This window comes from Leucopleurus acutus (assembly GCF_964270905.1).
Source record: "Leucopleurus acutus genome assembly, chromosome: 8".
In the NCBI taxonomy this organism is placed as follows: domain Eukaryota; kingdom Metazoa; phylum Chordata; class Mammalia; order Artiodactyla; family Delphinidae; genus Leucopleurus; species Leucopleurus acutus.
In genome coordinates this window covers 10,532,220-10,545,783 of record NC_139151.1, presented here as the reverse complement: position 1 = coordinate 10,545,783, position 13,564 = coordinate 10,532,220, and the positions used below count along the sequence as shown (strand labels likewise).

Sequence of the window (13,564 nt, the reverse complement as noted above, 5' to 3'; positions counted from 1 at the left end):
ATAAATAAAGGAGCAATAAAATAAAATAAAATGTTAGGAGGTGAGTGATAAATGCTGAGAAGAGAAATGAATCAGGGTGAGACACAGGGTAAGATAGAATCAGGGTCAGCCCTCTGAGGAGGTGGCATCTGAGCTGAGATCTGAATGAAGTGAGAGACTGGACCATTCTTGGATCTGGGGGAAGAACATGCCAAACAGTGGGAACGGCAAAGACAACGAGTGACCCAGAGTTAGGAAAGAGTGTGGGGTATTTGAGAACCAAGTGGAAGACCCATGTGGTTGGGCTAGAATGAATGAGTTACAAGGGTAGAAGAGGAGACTGGATGAAGAGGCAAGCACCAGATCCCATGCCTGTGACCTTGGAAACACATTTTTGTTTTAGCTTCCAGATTTTTCTCCTACTTCTCTTGCTGCTCCTACGCAGCCCCTTGCAGATCCTCCTCTTCTGCGTGTCCTTTATGTATTGGCGTTCGGCAAGATTCTATCCTAAGCCACCCTTTCTTCTCTCTGGACAGACTGTCCCTGGACAGGACACACAGAGCAGCCACTGGATAAAGGTTGTTTGATTCTGATTACTTTGAGTTCCATGTCCATTCTGGTTAACTCTTCTCAGACCAAACTAATTTTTCTATAGATCAAATATGATCTGACCAAGCAAGGATGAGCATAGGGTTCCCTTCTCCCTTATTTTTAGGTTCTGTAATTCTATAAATGTAGTCTAAATTTGTGTCTTAGTCATTGCTGTAGCCCTAATGCCTAGTACCGTGCCTGGATGATTATTGAATAAATTCAGCAAAAGAAAGGCATATTCATTCCTTGGCAACCAGTTCACATGATTGACTGAGAGTGAATGTTACTCTTACCACACTCTGACGCTCCCAGGGATGAACTTTCAGACCTTCACAGGCTGTCTGTGAGTCTGTTACATTTTTTTGTCTTGTTATGCTTGGTTCATTGTTCCTGAATTTCAAGATCTTTAAGCATGTTGCTTCAGCAGAGTGATCGCTTTCCCTCAGAGTTTCCCATCATCTTTGATTTTGACAAGAATGCCTTTTGTATTTTCAATTCAGTTGTTGATAAGATGGTTGAACAGGATGAGGTCAGAGACATGGAGAGCCCTCCAGATAATGGGATAATTTCTAATCCCTGCTTGACGACTAATAAGGGTGCTTTTAGAATAATGGGATCATTTAATTTGGATGCTGGAAGGGACACTGAAGGTAATTGGTCAGGCCTGCTTATTTTGCAGATGAGGAAACCAAGACTCTTCTATGTGAAGTCATTTCACCAACATCACACAGTTAATTGAAGGAGGAACTGGGGGGAGGACTCACATGCCAGTTACTCTAGGTTTCCGTAGGCAATTCAAGTTTACCCTTTCCTTTTTATTTTTACGATCTAGTGTTTGTTGCTGCATAACAAATTACCCCAAACCTAGCAGGTTAGAATGGTAGTAAACATTTTTTATCTCAGAGTTTCTGTGGGTCGGGAAATCAGGAGCAGCTTGGCAGGGTGGTTTGGCTGAGGAGCTGTCGTGAGTTTGTACTTAGATGGCACCTGGGGCCGTAGTCATCTGAAGTGTCGGCGGGGGCTGGAGGGTTCAGTTCCAAGCTGGCTCACACAGAGGGCTGGCAGATTTGTGAAGTTGTGCTGGAGGTGACAGATCTCAGTTCCTTCTCACATGAACCTTTCATGGGGCTGTTGGAGGGTCTTTACCACATGGCAGCTGGCTTCTCCCAGACCAAGGGATCCAAGAAGGAGAGAACAAGAAGGAAGCCACAGTGTCTTTTATGAGCTGGCGTCCGAAGTCATACTCCGTCACTTCTGTGATACCCTGTTAGTTACACAGGTCAGCCCTATGCAGGCAGAAGGATGGGGCTCACTGAGGCCAGCTCAGAGGCTGCCTTCCACATTGGCCACCACCTCAGTTGAGGCTCTTTTAACTTTTGCGTAGAATAAAGCTATTGCCTCTGAATGATCGTCCCATCCCTATCTTATTTCTTTCCCTACTGAGCATAAATCCCATAGAAGTGCCTGATGAGTCTTGGTAAAATACAACTCTGATAATATCATCCCTCTTCAACTCCTTTGCCCTCTGTTTTTTGTTGTTGTTGTTTGTGTTTTTTTTAATTTAATTTAATTTATTTTTTATACCGCAGATTCTTATTAGTTATCTATTTTATACATACTAGTGTATATATGTCAATCCCAATCTCCCAATTCATCCCACCAACACCATGGCCCCCCGCCATTTCCCCCCTTGGTGTCCGTATGTTTCTTTCGTACATCTGTGTCTCTATTTCTGCCCTACAGACTGGTTCATCTGTACCATTTTTCCAGGTTCCACATATGTGCGTTAATATACGATATTTGTTTTTCTCTTTCTGACTGACTTCACTCTGTATGACAGTCTCTAGATCCATCCACGTTTCTACAAATGACCCAATTTTGTTCCTTTTTATGGCCGAGTAATATTCCATTGTATATATGTACCACATCTTCTTTATCCATTTGTCTGTTGATGGGCATTTAGGTTGCTTCTATGACCTGGCTATTGTAAATAGTGCTGCAATGAACATTGGGGTGCATGTGTCTTTTTGAATTATGGTTTTCTCTGGGTATATGCCCAGTAGTGAGTGGGATTGCTGGGTCATATGGTAATTCTATTTTCAGTTTTTTAAGGACCCTCCATACTGTTCTCCATAGTGGCTCTATCAATTTACATTCCCACCAACAGTGCAAGAGGGTTCCCTTTTCTCCACACCCTCTCCAGCAATTGTTGTTTGTAGATTTTCTGATGATGCCCATTCTAACTAGTGTGAGATGTTACCTCTTTGTAGTTTGGATTTGCATTTCTCTAATAATTAGTGATGTTGAGCAGCTTTACATGTGCTTCTTGTATGTCTTCTTCGGAGAAATGTCTGTTTAGGTCTTCTGCTCATTTTTGGATTGGGATGTTTGTTTTTTTTAATATTGAGCTGCATGAACTGTTCATATATTTTGGAGATTAATCCTTTGCCTGTTGATTCGTTTGCAAATATTTTCTCCCATTCTAAGGGCTATCTTTTCGTCTTGTTCGTAGTTTCCTTTGCTTTGCAAAAGCTTTTAAGTTTCACTAGGTCCCATTTGTTTATTTTTGTTTTTATTTCCATTACTCTAGGAGGTGGATCAAAAAAGATCTTGCTGTGATTTATGTCATAGAGTGTTCTTCCTATGTTCTCCTCTGAGTTTTATAGTGTCCGGTCTTATATTTAGGTCTCTAATCCATTTTGAGTTTATTTTTGTGTATGGTGTTAGGGAGTGTTCTAATTTCATTCTTTTACATGTAGCTGTCCAGTTTTCCCAGCACCACTTATTGAAGAGACTGTCTTTTCTCCATTGTATATCCTTGCCTCCTTTGTCATAGATTAGTTGATCACAGGTGCGTGGGTTTATTTCTGGGCTTTCTTTGATCTATATTTCTGTTTTTGTGCCAGTACCATACTGTCTTGATTACTGTAGCTTTGTAGTATAGTCTGAAGTCAGGGAATCTGATTCCTACAGCTCCATTTTTTCCCTCAAGACTGCTTTGGCTATTCAGGGTCTTTTGTGTCTCCATACACATTTTAAGATTTTTTTTGTTCTAGTTCTGTAGAAATTGCCACTGGTAATTTGATAGGGATTGCACTGAATCTGTAGATTGCTTTGGGTAGTATAGTCATCTTCACAATATTGATTCTTCCAATCCAAGAACATGGTATATCTCTCCATCTGTTTGTGTCATCTTTGATTTCTTTCATCAGTTCTTATAGTTTTCTGAATACAGGTCTTTTACCTCCTTAGGTAGGTTTATTCCTAGGTGTTTTATTCTTTTTCTTGCATTGGTGAGTGGGATTGTTTCCTTAATTTCTCTTTCTGATCTTTCGTTGTTAGTGTATAGGATTGCAGGAGATTTCTGCACATTAGTTTTGTATCCTGCAACTTTACCAAATTCATTGATTAGCTCTAGTAGTTTTCTGGTGGCATCTTTAGGATTCTCTATGTATAGTATCATGTCATCTGCAAACAGTAACTGTTTTACTTCTTCTTTTCCAATTTGTATTCCTTTCATTTCTTTTTCTTCTCTGATTGCTGTGGCCAGGACTTCCAAAACTATGTTGAATAATAGTGGTGAGAGCAGACATCCTTGTCTTGTCCCTGATCTTAGAGGAAATGTTTTCAGTTTTTCACCATTGAGAATGATATATGCTGTGGGTTTGTTGTATATGGTCTTAATTATGTTGAGTTAGGTTCCCTCTATGCCCACCTTTTCTTCTAGAGAAAGAAGAGCTGGGTGTTGCTCTGGTGGGCAGAGCTCAGTAAAACTTTAATCTGCATGTGTGCTGATTATTGTGTGGCTGGGTTCTGTCTCCGTTGGTTGTTTGGCCTGAGGCAACCCAGCACTGGAGCCTACCCGGCTCTTTGGTGGGGCTAATGGTGGACTCTGGGTGGGCTCCCGCCTAGGAGTACTTCCCAGAACCTCTGCTGCCAGTGTCCCTGTCCCCACGGTGAGCCACAGCCACCCCTGCCTCTGCAGGAGACCCTCCAACACTAGCAGGCAGGTCTGGCTCAGTCTCCCCTGGGGTCACTGCTCCTTCCCTTGGGTCCCAATGCTCACACTACCCTGTGTGTGCCCTCCAAGAGTGGAGTCTCTGCTTCCCGCAGTCCTGTCGAAGTCCTGCAATCAAATCCCACCAGCCCCCAAGTCTGGCTCTCTAGGAACTCCTCCTGTCGCCAGACCCCCGGGTTGGGCAGCCTGACGTGGAGCTCAGAACCTTCACTCCAGTGGGTGGACTTCTGTGGTGTGTGTTCTCCAGTTTGCGAGCCACCCACCCAGCAGTCGTGGGACTCGATTTTATTGTGATTGCGTCCCTCCTACCATCCCACCGTGGCGTCTCCTTTGTCCCTGGACGTGGGGTATCCTCTCTGGTGAGTTCCAGTGTCTTCCCATCAGTGACTGTCCAGCATTCAGTTGTGATTCTGGTGCTCTCGCAAGAGGGAGCAAGTACACGCCCCTCCACTCTGCCATCTTGAACCAATCTCTCTGCCCTCTGTTTTTTAAAGGAGCTTAAAGGTTTCTTGTTGCTAAGATGGTCATATAATTTATTATCCAAACCACAGCACTTTTGAGAGTGAAGCCGGGTGTTCTTAGTAATTATGCATGAACCAGAGATGTAAATGAATACTGTCTTGAGAAAACCAGGACTTGCTGTCATCCCGTTGCCTCCCAGTTAGGAATAAGAACCTTACTCTGCCCATTGCTTTCATACTGGCAACAGCTTTCTCTTTCATCACATTCTCTCTTACTCTCAGTGTTGATATTCCTTCTGCTCTCTCCAGTCATACCATTTTGTGTTTCCCAAACATAGTCATGCCTTCCTTCCCTGGTGGTCCAGTGGTTAAGATTCCACGCTCCCAATGCGGGGGCCTGGGTTCGATCACTGGCCAGGGAACTGGATCCCGTGTGCTGCAACCAAGACCCAGCACAGCCAAATAAATAAATAAGTAAATATTTATAAAAACCAAAAATAAAAACACAGTCGTGCCTTTGCACATTCCTGCTTTTGTGTGTACTGCTCCCTCCAAACGGAATTGCCTCTCCACTTCCAAACCTCGTGACTCCAACCTCTTCTCAAAGCTGCCATCGCAACCCCCTCCCAACACATTATGGACTTTCAGCTCATCCATAGTAAATTTTTACTTCTCCCATCCTTCCAGTCCTTCTTCCCACCTCTCTTCTTTTCTCCTTGTCTTCTTTTTTTTAAAATTAATTTTTATTGGTGTATGGTTGCTTTTCAATGTTGTGTTAGTTTCTACTGTACTGCAAAGTGAATCAGCTATCCGTATATATGTATCCCCTCTTTTTTGGATCTCCTTCCCATTTAGGTCACCACGAAGCATTGAGCAGAGTTCCCTGTGCTGTACAGTAGGTTCTCATTAGTTATCTATTTTACACATAGTATCAATAGTGTATATATGTGAATCCCAATCTCCCAATTCCTCCCACCACCCCTCCTGTTCTTCTTTTCCCATATAAAGACTGAGCACCTTATGTGTGATAAGCGCTGTCCTAATTACTTCCATGCACTTGGCATAACTTTCTGCTGGTAGTTATCTGTGTACCTTTCCTGTCCTCCCTACAAGTTTATAATCCCTTGAGTATAGAACTATGTCACACTCATTTAGCAAAATCTCAATAAGTGTGGCATGAGCCATTGAACATTGTAGATCCTTAATAAATTTTAGTTTATTGAAATCAAACAGGTTCTGGAAAAGAAAGTTTATGGAAAGATAATCTTGATTTTCATACTAAGGAAGGGCTATTCTATTAAAAGTGGTTTTCTTTTTCAGCTGAAACACAAATGAAATTAAGTAGTCAAATTTTGGAAATGTATAGAGGGAAACAGTGGACCCTTCCCTCCTTTGAAGTTTTCAGATACACCACCCCTCTTGGTAGATAACCAAAAGATGCCTGGATTCATTTTTCAAGGAAGGAATTAATTTTTACATTGTTTCTTTTCCCTATCTGCCTGCCTTACCCAAAAGGACAAAGGAGATATCGGAGCTGCCCTGGGTGAAGTGTGGATTTGACTTATTATCCACGAAATCACATATGTTCAAGTAGTAATTTTCATCCTAGGCTGTGCATTAGAACTGAATGAGGAGTGTCTAGAAATCCCAATGTCCAGACCAAATACATCAAACCAAATTCATCAGAATCTCCGTCAGGGAGACCCGGGCACCAGTACTTTTCAGAGCTTCTCAGGTGGTTCCAACGAGTAGCCCAGGATGAGAACACCTGTGCTCAGCCAGAGAGCGCTGGGTAACGGGTGAAGAGACCCACGTTGTTTCTGACCTTGGATAAGTTTCTCTCTCTCTTCTGTCTGCAGTCCATCTGTGAAATAGGGTTTCCCGTTCACATTTTTTTCTGTCCTGCTGAACTGTTGAGAGAATCAGATGAAGTATCAGAACGAAAAGGCAACTAGAGATCAAGACTCTGAGAATCCTGTTACCCCAGTAGGCTCTAGCTGCTGTTTCTCAGTAATGATGGTTCGGTCGTTCTTTGGAACAATGAGGCTGGGTTGATGAATGCACCTCCTATGGTGGAAAGGAAGCCTCTCTCCTCTTTGCCACGCCTTCCTCCTCCCTTTACTCACCATCCTTCCATGGAAAAATCTGCTTGCTGGTTCCCCTTTATCCATCCCCTTTTCCTGTGGCTTAGAGGTGCCACACCATGTGTCTCACTGCTCTACTGTCCCCCGAGATGGGATGGATCCTGAGAGACCTGCCTATCCTTGATCCCAGCAGTGCCATTTCGCGGTGTGCGAGAATATCTCAGTGCCCGGAGATGAGGACTTTGCTTTGGAGGATCTCTACCCAGTATCTTGTTGGAGTATTTTGTGCATTTTGCTCTCTTTGGATAGCGAGGAAAAAACAAAACTTTGCTTATTATCTGGTATTATAGGGATAATAATATCTAATGTTTATTAAATATTTTGTGTAAGCCAGGATCTTTTTTGCATTATCTATTTCATATTCACGCCAATCCAGCAAGCATGGCACTATTATTATCCCCATTTGATAGATGAACAAGCAGAGACGCGGAGAAGCGAGGCAACTTCTCGAGTGTCATTGAACTAATAAGGGAAAGAGCTTGTACTTGAATCCAGAAAACTGTGAAACGGAGCCTTTTTTTTTTAACAGACCACGTGCCAGGCATTGTTTAAAGCAATTTGTCTTTTTTAATTCAGTTACTCTCCATGACAACCGTATGAAGCAGATTCTCTTATGTAGATTTTATAGATGAAGAAATGGGGGCACAGTGAGGTTAAATAACTTGCCCATGGTCTCACAGGTAAGAGGAAATTGTCTGAATAATAACGTGAAGGAAGACTGACTACGCTTAGCCCCAAATGGCACAGGAATCTATTACTTTCCCTGCCCAGGAAGTTAAAGTAAGGAGAGCAGGAGACATCTGGCCATTCTGATGCCAGAGGCATCACAGCAATTCCTGACAAGGGTCTGGTGCTCCCCAGATTCCAAAGGCTGTGTGTGTCCACTCAGAACTTCATCCTTAAGGTAACCCGGGGGCGGGTGTGCGTCATCAGCCCTGTGCAGAGCTCATGCCCGTAGCCACCAGGCTCTCCTGCCTCTCATGGTGTTTGCTTGTCCCGGAGGCTTCCTCACACAAAGTGGCTCCAGTGACTAATGGACGCGGTGAGTGGTGCCCTGGGGTTTCCGCACCCCCTGGAGAGCAGCAAGAACAGGAAGCCATCAGACTGATGAGCGTGGCTTCTGATGAGAGTGGCTTCGAGTGGAAGCCTGGTTGAGTGCTTAATGGGGAAGAGGATGAGTGGATCAAGGAGGGAGCATGTCCAATGGGGACACGTCACACTGGGGAGAGCCAGCGGAAGGCTAGCAAAGCTGCACCTGCTACAACCGCCCCGGTCACTAGTGTCCCAAAGGGACCATGTTCTCGTATTCCCTTTTTGAAGGAGAACTCCACCTTCTGGTTTACTTCTGTCCACATTAGGGGCATCCTAATAATCAGATAGATAATAACAATAGTAGTAGTAGTACTAGTAATAATAATAATAATAGGATGATCGTATTGAGTACTTCCTGTGCGCCAGATTCTGCACTATGAGCGCTGATGAGTTATCTTATTTGATTGTCATAATGACAAGGCAAGAACTATTATCTCTACTTAGTAGATGAGGAAAATGAGATGAGAGAGGTTAGCTGAGTTTTCTGGTGTCCCAGCCAGGAAGTGGCAGTCAGGAGTCAAGGCCAAGTCTCCGCAGCTCTGCAGCCAGGACATCCTTGGCCTTCCTGTCCCACCCCCCCCCACCCCCGCCTCCTGCCGCTTAGCAGTCCCACAACCAACCTCGTCATCACGACACCTGTCACTTTCCAGATTTAGAATTCCAGAACCCAGCCTTCTAGCTCTGTCAGGAAGTAAAGGTGATTTTTCTACTCTCTCATTTAAAAAAATCACCTTATTATGAATTAAAATACAAACGCAGGGGAGGACAGCCAAGCAATAGAACTCCATCAGCCCCCTCAGTGCTGTCTCCTGATCCAACCATAGACTCTCCCCGCCCTGAAAGTAATCGCCCTGCTGACTCCTGTTGTCATAATTTTCTGGTGTTTCCTTTTAGTTTTATTGTTTGACCGCAATTCTCTCGACATGCTAGTGTAGTCTTTTCCATTTTAAAAAGTCGACATGTCTTCTGAGTCCCTGTTCCTCTCCAGGTTCACTTTTCGTCAGTTTCTTTTCCTTACACTTTATTTTGAGAGGAACTCGGGGCACATGGCCTGTGTCTGGAATGTGCTGCCTGCACACTCGCAACGCAGTTCAACAGTTCTCTGTCCACTTTTTTGCCTGCAAATTTCTTGCTGGACCCAGAAGTTTGACCTGATTAGGTTTGATCTGAGTAGATCTTTTCGGCAAGTTCGTGGGTGGGAAGCACATAACATCTATCTCTCTTTTATTGATCTTAGTAATCATTGATGCTCGTTGTCTAGATTCATCAATTCATCAGAGGTTGCAAAATGGTGATATCCCATCATTTATTTTTTATGTATTTGTTGGAGTACTTTAAAAAGGAGGTGCTTCCCCTTGGCAACGATTTGATTATCTAGTGTTGTAGTTGATATAGGGGGAAAAAACCCAACAAATGTTGACTGTTTCATTTATTTGCTAGTTTTCAGGATAATGAATTAATTCCCTGAACTACTGAAGGGACCACTGAAGGTGACCAATTAATTTTTGTTGTTTTAAAAATTGAATCTCTCCAAAAACAGATACTGTATATTAACGCATGTATGTGGAATCTAGAAAAATGGTACAGATGAACCGGTTTGCAGGGAGAAATAGAGACACAGACGTGGAGAACAAATGTATGGACACCAAGGGGGGAAAGCGGCAGGGGGGTGGTGGTGGTGGGATGCACTGGGAGATTGGGATTGACATGTGTACACTAATATGTATAAAATAGATGACTAATAAGAACCTGCTGTATAAAAAATATATGAAATAAAATTCAAAAAAAAAATTGAATCTCTCCAAATTAGGAGTTTGGGATTAACATATACACGCTATTATATATAAAATAGATAAACAGCAAGGACCTACTGTATAGCACAGGGAACTATACTCGATATGTTGTAACAACCTATAATGGAAAAAAATCTGAAAAAGAATATACGTATAGGAGTCCGGAGACCCCGGCCTTGGGCGCCTTCACGCTGTCTCGGAGTGCATAATGCTGTGAGCAGGCAGGCGCCGCGCCGGCTGACCCGGCTGGAGCTGCGCGTGGCGGGCAGGGACTGCGTGCGCCCTCGGGGACTGTTGGTGCCGGGCGCCCGGCCCCGGGGTCAGCGGCTGGGATCCTTGGCGCCGCTGGTTTCTCCGTGCTGTGGAAGGGACTGGCGGATGTAACCGGCTTTCCAGAAACCCCTGCTTGGCTGTAAGTCCAGGAAGGCCTCTTAGACCTCCATCTCGTTTCAGAGCCACTTCAGAAGCTACTTGAGAAAAATGATGTGACCGCTCCTATCAGAAAGGATATTGGGAAACCTGTAACATCTGTGAAGAAAGTGGCCCTTTTTCCCTTTTGCAAAATCGACATCTTCAAACTCCAAAATGCCAGCCAAGACCCCAATGTACCTGAAAGCTGTCAATAACAAGAAAGGAAAGAAATGTAAACTGAGGGACATCTTGTCTCCGGATATGATCAGCCCTTCCCTTGGAGACTTCCGCCACACCATTCACATCGGCAAAGATGGCCAGCACGATGTCTTTGGAGACATTTCCTTTCTTCAAGGAAATGAGCTTCAGGGCTTCCCTGGTGGCGCAGTGGTTGAGAGTCCGCCTGCTGATGCAGGGGACACGGGTTCGTGCCCCGGTCGGGGAAGATCCCACATGCTGCGGAGCGGCTGGGCCCGTGAGCCACGGCCGCTGAGCCTGCGCGTCCGGAGCCTGTGCTCCGCAACGGGAGAGGCCACAACAGTGAGAGGCCCGCGTACCGCAAAAAAAAAAAAAAAGGAAATGAGCTTATACTGTCTTTGGAGACATTTCCTTTCTTCGAGGACATGAGCTTCTACCTGGAAACCAGGAGAAAGCGCGCATGGGCCAGTTCCCTGGGCATAACGAGTTCTTCCGGGCCAACAGTACCTCCGACTCCATGTTCACAGAAATGCCCTCCCCGGTGCTCAAAAACGTCATCTCCCTCCCAACCATCAGAGGGCCCCAAGCGCTCATGTTGCCCTTGTTGTCACCGGTGACATTCAGTTCCAAACAGGAGTCCTTAGGGCCGGGAAGGCTGCCCCGGCTTAGCTGTGAGCAGGTCATGGAGGAGAAGGCTCCGGAGAAAAGCAGTCTGTTGGAGAACGGGACGGTCCACCAGGGGGACATCTCGTGGGGGTCCAGCGGGTCCGCATCGCAGTCCAGCCAGGGCAGGGGCAGCCTCTCCGAACAGTACCCGACTGGGCGGCGGAGGACATGTTTGACCATTCCACCCCGTGCGAGCTCGTCAAGGAAAAGACTAAATCAGAGGAGTCCCTCTCTGATCTCACGGGTTCCCTCCTCTCCTTGCAGCTCCATCTTGGGCCCCCATTTCTGGATGAGGTGCTGAATGTCATGGATAAAAGTAAGTAACAGGACACCGCCGGCTCTTTTCCTTTGGGATAAAAGGTATCAAAAACCAGAACAAAACAAAACTAACCACAGTCAAAGAGAAGAGCTTCGCTGGCTATACTTGCTGTCACGTGATGGGTTTTCTAAAATGACGTTCCTACAGAATATGTTTTTACCTGATATGCCCTGTTTGCAAAAACAGTGAAAGAAACAAAAACACCTATCCTGGCAAAGAGAGGAAGTGAGTCAGAACCCATTTTCGGCGGGCATTGCTGACGTACAGCTCACATTTTTTGTTTTCAGACCTTCAGACATGTAAGAAATCTGGCTTGGCCAGGCCTGGCACTACTTATGAAGGGCTGTGCCAGTCACATGAAGGACCTTTACAGTACTCTGGCATTTTCTGAGCACGAGGAAGTCAAAATTTATTTAACACCCACGCCTTTTTTCTAGACTGTTTTCTGTATTATATTGTTTGGGCTCACCGTAGCAAATTCTTCCGTGTTAGAACTTTTCTCTGTTTTCACATTTGAACAACTTCATGGGTTTCGGGGGTTTGCTTGTAGCTCTTAGATATCCCTATATATTATATCTATATTGCGAAATTTTGACTGTCAGCTACATGTTGGTAAGACACAAGCAAAGTATTACTGTAACTAAGTTATTTTTAAAGTTAAAATATATTTTTATGTGCCTTTGGCTTTTTATTGCAGAGTCTGCATTTTATAGGTACCACATCAAATATGGTCATTTGACTTTCCATTGGGGTTCCATTGTAAGCTGTGTATGTGTATGTTTGGAAAAATGTATTCATACTTAGCTTTATTTTTTTTCTTCATCTGTTATCATACTTTGCACAGCAGCCAACAATGGATTGACTGTAAAGTGTAAAGGCACAGGTTACTCACAATGCTTCTGCAGAGACTGTGGGCTACACCACATAATGTTATTTGGAAATACGGGTGTTTTAGTACAGTACATGCTTGCATTACGTGGTACTTCATACAACACAATACAGAGTAAATGTTAAGATAGAAAAAAAGAATATACGTATATGTGTGTGTGTGTATGTGTGTGTTTATATAAATATATATAATTGAATCACTTCTGTAACCTGAAACTAAACAACATTGTAAATTAACTAGACTTCAGTTTTTTTAAAAATGGTTAAATTAAAATAATCTCATTATGGGGGAAAATGCCCAATTCCAGAAACAGACTTTTAATTACGTTGTACTTATTTTGGTAAAAATGCATGTCTTCATTGTGAATCTGGGATTTGTATACTATGAGAGTGATGATACAATTTTATTTAAGCATAGCAATATAATAAAGAAATGTTGAGAAGTCGTTTTTTAGAAAACTGAATCTCTCATGTTAAAAATGAGGTAACTGAGAGCCAGAGAGGTTAAGTAACTGACTTAACATCACACAGCACATTGATGGCAGAGCTGGGTAGTGCTCTGCTGCCTCCCAGTTCATTCTAATCTTCCCCTTTCACGAGCAGAACTCAAGACCTGGAGCCGTAGACTCCAAAGCTGTCTGAGGATATCTGAAAGGGCCAATAAATATTCGAAGTATTGTCCAGCACCCTTCCTGGCTCATTGCCTTCACTACTGGGCGGCCCGAAGCCAGGTTGAGACTCACTGGAAAGGGAGGCGGGTAGCCTGCAGCTTGTGCGCTGCTTCTGAGAGGGGGTGAGTTGCCAGCCCTGGAAATTCCACCTGTGTCAGGGAGTCATGGGAAGGTGCCCAGGTTGCTATGGGAAGGCTTTCTGCCCTGGCTGCTGCAAAGCAGCCCCCTGCCAAATCCCGTCTTGCTGACTCTCAGCGGGAAAGTGGGAAGTCAGAGGAGAAAGTTCCAACCTGTCAGTTAGAAGGGAAATAGCTGAGAAGCCATCTCCCCACC

The 13,564-nt window shown here is 44.2% G+C and overlaps 1 pseudogene across 1 annotated transcript; it reads left to right on the top strand.

Moving 5' to 3' along the window:
- The first annotated feature begins 10,663 nt into the window (after positions 1 to 10,663).
- On the top strand, positions 10,664 to 11,677 carry LOC309965710 (cdc42 effector protein 3-like; annotated as a pseudogene). Its single transcript has 2 exons — positions 10,664 to 10,868; positions 11,110 to 11,677. The product of its transcript is annotated as a cdc42 effector protein 3-like (transcript).
- Positions 11,678 to 13,564: the final 1,887 nt, after the last annotated feature.